The sequence below is a fragment of the Polistes dominula genome, unplaced genomic scaffold (genome assembly GCF_049000335.1).
Source record: "Polistes dominula isolate Pdom_NZ unplaced genomic scaffold, Pdom_raw_medaka contig_18, whole genome shotgun sequence".
NCBI lineage: Eukaryota > Metazoa > Arthropoda > Insecta > Hymenoptera > Vespidae > Polistes > Polistes dominula.
This window is the reverse complement of record NW_028301164.1, coordinates 1,494,685-1,508,684: the sequence shown is the minus strand read 5'-3', so window position 1 is coordinate 1,508,684 and position 14,000 is coordinate 1,494,685. Positions and strand designations below refer to the sequence as shown.

The 14,000-nt window shown below is 23.4% G+C and overlaps 1 protein-coding gene across 5 annotated transcripts in view; it reads right to left on the bottom strand.

The window, feature by feature from the left end:
• Positions 1 to 14,000, bottom strand: part of shaker (potassium voltage-gated channel protein Shaker) — a 202,827-nt gene that overhangs the window by 176,143 nt on the left and 12,684 nt on the right. The window lies entirely within an intron of this gene.

Sequence of the window (14,000 nt, the reverse complement as noted above, 5' to 3'; positions counted from 1 at the left end):
GGGTTGATAAAAAAAAGGAAATAAATAAAGGGAGCAAGGGAGCAAGGGAGCAAGTAAGAAAGTAAGAAAGAAAGAAAAGAATAAAGGGAAGGTTATGATGGACTAAAAATCTTCAGAAAGCCGACTAGTAAAAAGTAGGACAAACTACTTTAAAGGTAGATTGATCCTGTCTCCTTTCTTCCTAAACATTTTCCATCCTTTTTTTCTTCTTCTTCTTCTTCTTCTTCTTCTTCTTCTTCTCCTTCCTTCCTCCCTCCCTCCACCCTTTTTATACTTTCCCTTCTCCATGATCGAACATAGTTTATAGCTTGCCTACTTGTAAGTCACGAAATTGCGATCACGTACGGCTACGGATAATGGATCGAAAATTCCACGAATTCTGCATACGACGTAAACTATCCCTTATCGAGAGAAAAAATGTGTAAGAGAGAGAAGAAAGAAAAAGAGAGAGAGAGAGAGAGAGAGAGAGAGAGAAAGAGAGAGGGAGATGAAACTCTATACAACTACTATCATAGAAAACTTTAACTCCCCTGTTCCCCCTATCTTCTATCTCAGAAACGTGATCTTTATGAAAGACATTTTATTTTTGATATAATCTATTCGATCTATCAAGATGGTTAACCTTCCATCCCTCCCATCATCCCCGATAAACGTTTCGAGACTTTAAATTCCCATTATTCATGGTATATATGTTCTACATATATAGTTATATATATTTAATATATCAAACTTCGTATATTTATTTTTACAATAGTTGTAAATATGTTTAAATGATAATATACTCACACGTGATTTATTATTATATTTTTATAATAATTATAATTATTATTTATATTATTATTTAATTGGCAATGAACTTTTGAGTTCCTAATGTCAGCTAATAATAATAATAATATTTTTATTATTATTATTATTATTATTATTATTACTAAATTAATTTATATTTCATAATTATATTATATTGTGTAAATATTATATTATATTATATATTATATTATATATTATATAATATTATAAATATATATTATATATTATATATTATAAATATTATATATTATATATTATATTATATATTATTTAAATATAAATAATATATAATATATAATAAATAAATATGTAATAATATTTTATATAAATATATAATAAATATAAATATAATATATAATATATAAATATAAATATACAAAATAATATTATAATATAATATAAATATTAATATATATATATATATATAATATATTATAATAATTATATATATATATATATAATTATATATTAAATATTATATAAATAATATAATAATTTATATTATATAAATTAATTTATTTCATATATTAGTATTTTTTTTGTTTTTTTTTTTTCAATAGAATAAAGTTAATCTGTTCGAATAAATTGATAAGAAAATTGGCTCGTTCGTTAGAAATGAAAGAATAATATAATTTATAATATGAATAATTATTATACATACCTAATTTTTCTTATTACAACGTATTGCAATTTAATTCTAAATGAACTTTAAGAATAAACAATAGCTCGCGTTTAAGATTTACAAAAGAACATGGTACCGTGAGATATTCAAAAGACGACTAAGTAGGTAGGTAGATAGCTATTATAAACTTTTAGTCATCCTCATTATAATAGTTTTCCAAGTAGCACAATATCGTTGCGTGCAATCTTCATTCGCATGCATTCTGAACGTTCCGACAATCAAAATCGAGTGAAACGAGAGAAACAGAGAGAGAAACAGAGAGAGAAAGAGAGAGAGAGAGATAGTGTGCGTCTTTTGAAATTCAATAAATTTATATTTCTAAATAATGATAATAAATAAATAAACTTATTTTCTAGAACTAGATTAAATTCCGAAATAGATATAGGATGAATTTACCAGCACATAGACAAAATCTATTTCTTCATTTCTTAATCTGCCAATCAATTCGACAAACCATTGCACTGACCGCACTTTCGATTGCATCGACCGCCAATAATTTGTTAAACCTGTATATATGCATTTGTATAGGTATATATACACACTTTATATATACCATATACAGATGCATATATGTATATATATATATATATATATAATTCTTCTGTAAATCGATAAGTTTACACGTTTATTCGATCCAGTTACCTATTTGTATTCAATTCTTATATAAATTTTTGTAGGATAAACGATAAATAATACAAAAAAAAAATAATAAAATAAAATAAAAAAAATCTTATTAATTTTATATGTGTCAAAAATTATCTTATATTAAAAAATTATTTATTTTTTAATGATTTTATAGTATAATATTAATATAACAACAACAAAATTAATAATATTATAATTAAATTATTATTATAATATAATATTATAATAATATATAATAATAATATTATTTTTATTTAATCCATTTATTTAATTAAATATTGATTTATTAAAATTATTATTAAAATTAATATCATATATTTCAAATTCTTATTGGTCATACCTGTTTTTTTTTGTTTTTTTTTTTTTAAATTAAATCCGTGATTTGTTTTCTTTACATAAATTCTTTGTATATAAATTAAAATGTAAATAAAATTATTATTAAAATTATTATAATATTAAAATTAATATCATATATTTCAAATTCTTATTGGTCATACGTTTTTTTTTTTTTTTAATTAAATCCGTGATTTGTTTTCATTAGATAAATTCTTTGATCAAAAAAAAAAAAAAAAAAAAAAAAATAATTCAAACAAATGATGGTATTACTTTTTTACAAAAAAAAAAAAAAAAAAAATTCTTAAAAATTAATACGAACAAAATTAGATATAAAATAAATAAGAAAAAATGATTCCTTAAAAATGAAACAATTTATAAAAAAAAAAAAAAAAAAAAAAATTAACGAGTAAGTATTAGATAAACTCATAAATAAAAACATGATGTTTCCAAATCGATTAGAAATTAAATACATGGCTACACACGAATACAAATATATAGAAATAATACACACACACACACACATTTATTATATAATACATATAACCGTTTTTGTCTAACAGTTGATGCGAAAATGTAAATTAATTTCCCAATGATCCGTAGAAACCGCGAATTACTATGAGAACGTAAAAGCTTATGACCAGGAGGGACAGAACATATCCGAAAATACTGTTTCCTACTTTACAGAATATTCTTGACAGGTATAATAATAATTCTGTTAATAATTTAGCTATAGTTACAGTCAGTTGCAGTAGTTATAATTGCTAGATAATAACGAAAATTATTCTGTTGTTTGCAATGCACCAATCGTAATGGAACGATGCATGAAGGTACATGATGAAGAAACGTGGAAATAAAAAAAAAAAATAAATGAACAGAAAAAAAAAAACGTAAGAGAGAGATGAGAAGAGAGAAGTGTCTCGTAAATACGAACAAGAGAAAAAGAAAGAGAAAGAAAAAAAAAGAGAAAGAGGAAGAGGAAGAAATTGAGATAGAAGTACTCGATGAGAAAAGGGATAAAAGGGATGAAAAGGAAAAGGGAAACGTAGAGAGAATAATGCTCAGGCAGGTAGCTAATCAACCGGGAACCAATTCGTAACAGGAAATTGACAGAAATTAGAAAATCGTGTTTGTCCATCGCCTATTTGAAGATGAAAGAACTACGAGAGTATATATAAGTGTATTTATGTCTTTATATAGGTATGTATTACTGTTATCTGTAAGTTTTATACGTATATCTATATTATATATAATATGTAACACGTATAAATTTTTCACTTCAAAACAAATTCGTGTATTATTTTTTATATTAGTTATTAATAATAATTATTTTTTTTCTTCTCTTAATTTCTATGATATTTATTGAAATTTAAGATAATGTTCATTTAGTATAATTATGTATATTTATTATTATATTTATAATAGTAATTTTTAGTTGACTTATTTATATATATAAATAATTTAAAATAATATATATACATATTTATTATAATATTCGTAATAGTAATTTAGTATATACTTATATACATATATATTTAGAATAATAATTATTTAGTATATATATATATATATATATATATTTATTAAAATATTTATAATAGTAATTTAGTATACTCATATATGTATATTATATATTTGGTATACTTATGTACATTAAATTCTATATTTATAATAGTAATTTTTAGTTGACTTATTTATATATATAAATAATTTAAAATAATATATATACATATTTATTATAATATTCGTAATAGTAATTTAGTATATACTTATATACATATATATTTAGAATAATAATTATTTAGTATATATATATATATATATTTATTAAAATATTTATAATAGTAATTTAGTATACTCATATATGTATATTATATATTTGGTATACTTATGCAAATTAAATTCTATGTATATTATATATTAAATGAATTAATGATTGTGTCAGATAATTTTTTGATTTCTTTTCTTTTTATTTGGCCAATAAAAAATAAAAATTTCACTAGACTTTCGTTGCAAATCTTCAAAATTGAATTTTACGTTCCATCAAGTACCCAACCGTGGAATCTTATAAATCCGTGTAATTAAAAGAATAAAATGAAGTAATTAAAAGAGTGCTATAGTTTTAAAGAAAGAACCGTGTTCTGGACGATAAATGAACTCTTTTCTGGAATAACTGCATGTTCATTGACATTAAAGAAAAAAATTGGTTTCTACAATCTCGTTGATTGTATTACTACGAATCTTTCTCTCTCTCTCTCTCTCTCTCTCTCTCTCTCTCTCTTTCTTTTACTTTCTTTAATTATTATACTTACTATAATACAAATGAAAGAAAAAAAAAAGTTAAATTTTACCTACAATTTCTACTTCCTTTTACGTATCATTTTATTCAATGAAATATCCATATAATTATGTATCATTTACTTTCTATTATTAATCTTAATTTATAGCATTTTATATTATTATATTTTGATTATTAATTATTTTGAAATAAATATATATTTCAAAATTCTAAGTAATTTTAAATATAAATATTGTAACAAGTTCCTTGCTTTATTTAATCAAATGCAACTTGACAAGAAACGTGTTAAGATTTATTTTTTTGATATAATTTTATATATATATATATATATATATACATTTATTACATATATATATTATATAAATAATATTTCTATTTTAGATAAATCAAATACATATATAATATATTTATAGATAGGAATACATAATAAAAATAATAAATAATAATATATATAATAATATATATTTTAATATTTAATATATATATATATATATATATAATTAATATATTTATTATATATAATATATATAATATATTTAATATTTAATATTATTATATATAATATATATAATAAATAATATTTCTAGATAAATCAAATATAATATAATATATTTATAGATAGGAATATCTAATAAATAATAAATAATATCATATAATAAATAATATTTCTAAATAAATCAAAAATATAATATATTTCTTGATAGAAATATAGGAAAAAGAATGGATCCTTCAAAGTCGGTCATCCATAGATACGTGAATTCTATGACGTATGAAATCGGAACGGTCCAAAAGGTATCTTCTACTGTTATCAAGAAGATCAAATCGATCATATTCTCCGCGGAAATGATCGAGGAATCCTGCTGGAAACGTGAAAAAAGTGATCACGAATAATAGAAGGTTGTGCCTTCTCTCTTTCTGCATGACCGAAGAAATATCGATATTTATTATCCTCCCCCCCCCCCATAATAGTAGTGCTGGAAACCTGTGTGAAGGGTCGATCCAACCTTTATTTTCAAAATTTAACTCTTTCTATCTATCGACATGTGTCAAACTATTGAAAGCAAGCTTGTGAAGAATTTTACCTGCAACGATCATCGATCCAACACACAAATTCCTATCTTTTTTATTTATATTTCATATATTTATATAAATTTATTTATATAATTAAATAACATTTATAATAGTAATTTAATGATATATAATTATAATTATAATTATTTAGATATTAAATAAATTTATATTATATATTTTATATAAGTTTCAAAATTTATATTGAATTTTCCTTTGAAAATTATTTTTCAATATTTTATCATGAAATTAATTTAAAGGTATAACATTTTGTAAAAGGGGTATACATTTTCTTTGTTTATTTTTTTTTACTTTTTCATCACACCTTTCGTTTGTGAAATGAAAAACATTGATAGTTCGTTTTAAATTTCGTTATGTAGATTTTTTTTCTACGATGTTGATGTTGTTTTTTTTCTTATGTTATTTTTTAATTCTTTCCTTTGTAAAAAGTACATTTTTGCAAATTATATTCAAATGAACGTTAACTTTTAACTCATTAACATTTCATCATCATCTTTTATCGTATCCAAAAGTTAACGAAATAACAGAAATCGGATATCTCTTTGATTTAGAAAATTACACGAAATTGCACTTTGATCTCGTGATTTCGTTTTCATGTAGAAACGTTCACTTTGAAGCTTTTTCTTTTTTTTTGTTTTTTATCTCTTTCCTTCTCTCTCTCTCTTTTTCTCTCTTTCTCTACGTAAATCTCTAACGAGCCAGAAAAAAAAATCTCAGAGAGATGGAGTATGCTAATAAATGTGATATTAGGCGTTAAAGTAGAATTTGTAATCGTTTTCAAAAAATTACAGAGTAAGAATGAGAGAAACAGAGAGAAAAGATGATAACTGGGTTTTGTATTTTTTTTTTTTTTATTTCCAAAGGTATCAAATAGAATAAGTGTACGATTAACAATGTTTAATATTTCAAAACAATTTTTTGTTTTTTTTTTCACAAATAAGTAGAATTCTAAATTTTATTTTAAATAAAAAGATAAGAGTGAAAAAACATGTGGGCATATCACACAAGTTAGAAGTGTAACCGTTCAAATAAACAAGTCTCGAGACGATAATTTATTATATAATATTATATTATAATATTATTTGTACTTTTAATTTGTAATTATTTATTTAATTATTAATTAATAAAAATGCGCGCCTGTTCGTATGCAACCCTCCAGACAAACTTTGAAAATGTTGTTTGCGTGCGCCATCTACTGAGACGAAATTTTTGTTCAGTCAAAACTGTTTATACACGTATGTATGACGGGTTGTCTACCTTTCGGGCAGAAAAAAAATTCCATCCCGACAGATGGTGCTCGCAAGCAACATTTTCAAAATTTGTCTGAAGGGTTGCATTCATACAGGCGCGCAATTTTATAATAATTACAAAGAAAGTAAATAATAAAACACATTAAAAAATGTTTGCAAATCAAATATTTTTATAAATAATGATAAATATTGAACTCTAATATTGTATTTAATTTATGCATATTTTTAGAATAACATTTAGTATTTTATATGAAATAAAAATATATAGAAAATTTCATCATTTTTTCAAATCACACCTATTTTAAAGAAGTTTTCGCTTCAAAAAGTGTTACAAAAGTAAAATAAAAAATCCTACTACACTTTAGTTTCCTTCTTATTATATAATCTTATCAAAAGTATCAACAAAAATAAAAAAAAATGATCGTTAGTGTTCTACTCAACATATTATCTATCCAAGACCCACCCTTGAATGAGTTTGAGTCAAGTCGTTTCAATCACGAAACGCTCTCTACCAGTTGAACGAGTGCACTTTCGTTCGTTGGTTGGTTGGGATAGATGATGATGATGCTGCTGCTGCTGCTGCTGAGAGAAGAGTGTGTGTTCCTAAAGGGTTCGAAAGTGGCTGAGTGAGAGTGGGTGCCACTAACACAATAACACCAATTCATTGTTAACTATCATTGTAGGCTATCATTGTAGGCTATCATATAAGACCACACACCAAAAAAAGATACACAAAGTAGATAGAAAAAGAAAGTGTCTGTGTATTAGGTTGGTGGAGAAAATCTGTGTGTTGGGAAAAAGTGGGAGGAAAGAAAAAAGGGTTTAAAAGACACAAAAAGATAGAGGGATAGAAAGGGATAGGGAGACGACCCAAATATGGGGATGGGAGTGTCAAAGTTACCTCAATTGAATCACTAAAAAAGAGAATCTGATACCCCCTCACATCTCCCACTTCGTACACTGAATTGAACCACTAAAGAAAGGAAACAAAAATGAGTGAGAAGTCAAAAGGGTGTAAAACTATGAAAACAATGAGAAAATAAATAAATAAAGATAAAATATTGGCAAATGGTGGTGAACATTATTGAAGGAAAAGTGAAAGTAAAAGAGGAGTGAGGGTTGGGGGATGGATTTGGGTGGAAGATATTAACCATAGACGATATTATTTGATACTAACATGAATACTTGAGATCAGCTACGATGTAAAAACCAAACAATCAACCAACCAGAGCAAAACAATCGCGAATGAGAATACTTTAAGGTCGTTAACAAGCTTGAAACAATGCTCATTGTGAACGATAATTAGTTTGTCGCACTAGAACCATCTTTGTCCACTCTTTTTCCACCCTCACAACTTCCCACCCCTGTTTTGGTACTCTCATCTTTCCATCCGAAAGATTAGACCTTTTTCCTTGTCTTACTGAACTACTCTTTTGAAGGTGTCTTCTTCTTCTTCTTCTTTTTCTTTTTCTTCTTCCTTTTATTCTTTTTCTTCTGCTCGTTTTTTTTTTGTTTTGGATGAGAAACGAGGTGTCCCTGATTAAACCCTTTTTTTTTAACGATTGTGTCAAGCTATAAGAAATAATACTGATCGTCGTTAAACGTTCTTGCGAATTAGGTTTTGAGATGTTTTTTTTTACTTCTTTATTTTTTTTTTATTTTTCTACCTAGGGAATTCCAAATGATTCGTTTGACATTTCTTACAATTATTAACAAACAAAAAAAATTATTATTATTATTATTATTATTAATTTACATTATTAGGAACTCGAAAGTTCATTGCCATAAATACCAAATCCTGCACACACACAAAAAAACAACAAAAAAATAAAAAATACAGTTTGACTTTTATACGCGTAATTATATCTTTACAATTATATAATAATTTTTATTCATAAAATAGAAAAATATATTCTACTAATTACTATAATGACTAAAATTACTGTATCTTTTTTAAAAATGACTTATCAATTTAAAGAAATAAATCATTTAAATTCCTTCCATAGAAATAAATATATGCGTCAATTGTTAAATAAATTATTTAAAATAAAATTTATTTATTTATTCAATATTCAATACTCATATTTCTATTTGAAACATTAAACACAAATATTTCGTTCAAATTGATTTGAAATAATAATTGTACGATAATTTTGTTCACTGTACTCATTCCTGTTTTTTTTTTTTTTTTTATATCTTTCACCTTTTTTTTTTTTTTTTTTATTAAGTTGCTAAGGGAGAAAACGAGAGAGAGAGAGAGAGAGAGAGAAAGAGAGAAAGGAAGAAAATTTCAAAAGTGCAAAAGCAAAGGCGTTGCGATCGATTTAATGGTCGTGCTTCGTTAGTTCGTCTGATCATACACGTTGACGATGAAACTTTACCATGTATATAATCATATATATATATATACATACCGTAACAGTATATATTCTCCCTTTTAAAAGTATTATATATGCATATATGTTACTTCTAGGGAGACCTTAATAACATAACGTGACATAATATCACAATATTCACTAACTCACAATTATTTAACACGCTAAGTATGTAACGAAAAATAATATCACATGTGTGTTACTGTATTACACTTTTCAACACACACTGTATATATATATATATATATATATATATAACAAATGAATAATTCATTAGAAAATTGAAGAGTGTCGACGTGTGTTTTTCTTTTTTTTTTTTTTTTTTTAATTTCGACACGTTCACCTCGTTCATCGTCAAGAATAAATCATTAGAATAAATTATTTATTAGTATGGGTAACTGATTTTATGATGATTTACACACTCCACTATAGTGTCACCTACTTATTAATCAAATCAAAGAGAAACATATAAAAAAAAAAATACCACTTATTCATTTACAACACCGATGAAAAGATGATGTTGGAAAAAAAGAAGAAGAAGAAGAAGAAGTTGAGAGATGATAATTTGATTAAATTTAATTGGATTGAAATAAATCGTATCGTAAAAATCGATATGTCAGGTAGAAATAATAACGTACGTTGTAATTACATGTAATTTATCCCGTTAACATGGTATATTACACAAAGTCCGTACTGTAAACGGATAACCCAGCTTTACTTGCTTGCTTGCTTGGTTACTTGCTTGTTCGAACTAAAAATACATATACCGAGAGAGATAGAAAAATTGTAAACTTCAAATCCGTTATGACAGAGTCCCACCCCTCCTCCAAAAAAAAAACAAAATTCTGCAAGAAAATTTATTCATCACTTTGTTTTATTAAAGTATTATTCATTTCTTACCTCCCTACCAAAAAAAAAAGAAGAAACAAAAAGTATTCCCAAATATTCATTTGCTTTTGTAAGTTGAGATCATTGCTGTTATGAAAATTTTTCATAATCTTCCAACCTCTTTGAAAAGAAAATTTACTATCAATTTGTTTTATTTTTAAGTATTATTTATTTAAAAAAAAAAAAATATCAAATATTCCTAAATTATTTTTGCTTTGTAAGTTGAAATCATTGCTGTTATGAAAATTTTTCCTAACCCCTCAATCATCTGCATGAAAATTTACTACCACTTTGTTTTATTAAAGTGATTATTATATTATTAAATATAATAATAAATAAATACTATTAATAGTGGTATTATTGTTATACCAAATATAATACACCTCTACCCTATCAAAAAAGAAGAAACAAAAAGTATTCCCAAATATTCAATTGCTTTGTAAGTTGAAATCATTGATGTTATGAAAATTTTGTATTAAATGAATCTCATAGGATAATAAATAATTTTGTTTAACAACTGTTTTTAAATAATTATACAAATAATAATTAATTATTGTAGAATATTGATTATTAGTTAATAAAAAAATTGAATATAATTTTTCTTCATATTACAAGGTACCTAAGGTTAAACAAAATTTCAATATTGGTGTATGAATTCACTTGAAATTTATGAAAAATCCTGTTATTATTTAATTACGAATAATTTTTTAATTCAATCTTAAATGATAGTATATTTTTTAGATATTTATTTTGTAGTTTGTAAAATATATTAACACCACATTGGGGTGTATAAAGTTTGAAACATCATCCTATAAATTGAATAAAATTTAATATATTTGGTTTAAATCAAATCAAAATATTTGATATCATCGTACACAGTACTATGAATAACTATTAAAATTTCAACTCTATTTACTATACTCGATAATAATAATAATAATACTATATGTATATGTATAATACGTGCACAATTTGTATAATATCGTTAGAAACCACATTTGAATTATCTAAAATCAATCTAACTAACGTAACAAACAAAATTAATTAATAAACTTCTAAATATACCTATCGACTAAATACTTATATTAAATTTATTTAAACAAAAAAAATAAATAAATAAATAAATTATTCAAAATACTTCAATAATCACAAAATTACAAGCTCGCACACAAAAAAAAAAAGAAAAAGTATTTATCTTTTACAATTAAAAATAAATTTATGCAATTTTCTAAAAAAAAATATTACGAATATAAAATATATATAAATATTATAGTATCCAAATTATTTATTAATATATAATTTTTATTTTTTTTTTTAGATATTTATTATATTTATATATTTTTTATGTATATATTTATTTATATACTTTATATATATATATATATATATATATTATATAAAAATATACAAATATAAAATAAACAAATATCAAAAATAAAATATATATATTTCAGTACTAACTACGTTCAATTATTTATTACCTATATATACCTATCTAATTTATATATATATATAATATAATGTAAAAAATTTCAACATCCAACCCTAATATGTATATACTATATATATATATATATATATATTTTATATATATAAATATTATGTAAAAATATACAAATATAAAATTTACAAATATCAAAAATAAAATATATATATTTCAATACTAACTACGTTCAATTATTTATTACCTATATATACCTATCTAATTTATATATATAATATAATATAAAAAATTTCAACGTCCAACCCTTATTTATGTATACTATACAATAAAAAAAAATGTAAACTTTCAACACAACGTTAGTAAAAATAAATAAATAAATAAAAAACAAGTAAAACAGAACTCGCGTGCTGAAATGGTATATAAAAATTAATAAAAAAATAATAATAATAATAATAAAAAAAAAAATATAACTAGATACGGATACCTCTGGGATCGTGTAAGTTCTGACCGAAGTTTAAAGTACTTTCAAATGAAAATACGTGCTCCTGGGTATTAGAAGTGTCACCAAGAAGAAACACCATCATTTTCGGAAGTGAGATCCTGCCACGCAAAGGCAATGAAGGGAGTTTTCTCTCTTCGTTCCAAATAGAAGAGGGTCATTGTCATGACTAAAGGGCTGATTGTGAGATTTGTCAACCAAGCTGTGGGCTCTCGTTGTAAGCGTCTCGTCAGATCCCAACCATAATACCACTGGGCTGTGGACGGTAATAGGACTCTAAATTCGACCATTTTTACAACTTACAAAACACCATGATCAATAATCGTCACTTTTTAATATAAATATTTATTAGAAATTTTTTCTATTAATATTAAAACAAATTACTTTAATTAAATCTATTACATAAAATTAGATTTATTTTTGTTTTCTTTTTACATTTTTATGATACTTTTTTTCAATAAACGCGACAAAAGTAAATCGTATTAAAAAAAAAAAAAAAAAAAAAACTATAAAATCCACAAATAAAATAATATAATATAATACTATAATAAAATATATAATTATAATATATAACACATAATATTATATATAATATATTATAATTAATATTATTATATATTATATTATTATTATTATTATATTAGTTATTATATATATATATATTATATATTATATATTATATTAGTTATATGTATTATTATATAAATATAAATATATAATATAATACTATAATGAAATACTATTAAATAAAAATCTATTAAATTAAATAAATTACAAATACTTTTTTTTCAATTGTTATTCTTACCGTCAATAAATCTTAAAGAAAAAATTACATCGTTTAGTATTAATCATAGTATAATATTTTCCTTTGCAATTGATAATATTTAAATGATATTATTACGGGATAATAATTTTGTTATAATATTTATATAATAAATTATTTATACATAATCAAATATTTGTCTCTCTTTCCAATGATCGAATTTAGTCCTACACATTTTTTTTGTTTCAAAACCAACATACCCTTGCATGCATATGTGTATTAATTAATAATAATAATAATAATAATAATAATAATAATAATAATGTTTTCTTATTTCCTTGTTTTTTGTTTCTTTGTTTGTTTTTTTTTTTTTTTAATTTACAATAGAACGCAAAAAATGGATGCATCAAATACGCTAATGTAATTTGGATAAGAAAAAAAAAGAAAATAAAAGGAAAACTGATCTGAAAAAATAAAAGTCACGCGAACGATTTTAAGATTATCCTATAGAATGCCATTTTTTTTTTATTTTAAGTTTTAAAAGTCTGATAGTTATAAAAGAACTTTATTTATTTATTTTTTTTTTTTAAATTGTTATACCTAAGTTAGATAGGTAGGAGTTTAAATAGGGAAAATTGCTTCCGCGAATGGTTAATATTATGCACGTTGTAGCAGCAACAACAGAGCAGCAGCAACAACAGTAGCCAATAGCAGTGCCGAAAAATTGTATTATTCGTAAGTGTAAGTAAAAAGGGACCGGATAACATACACATATATATATATTAGAGTATACTCAGTATGTGTATACTATTTTACATAACAACAAGGTATACCACAAGGATTTAATACCTTGGTTGTACGTAGCTTTAATCGGTGATGTTAATTTCAAACGTCGGATTTTCAGAACGGAAAGAACGAGTTGTTGT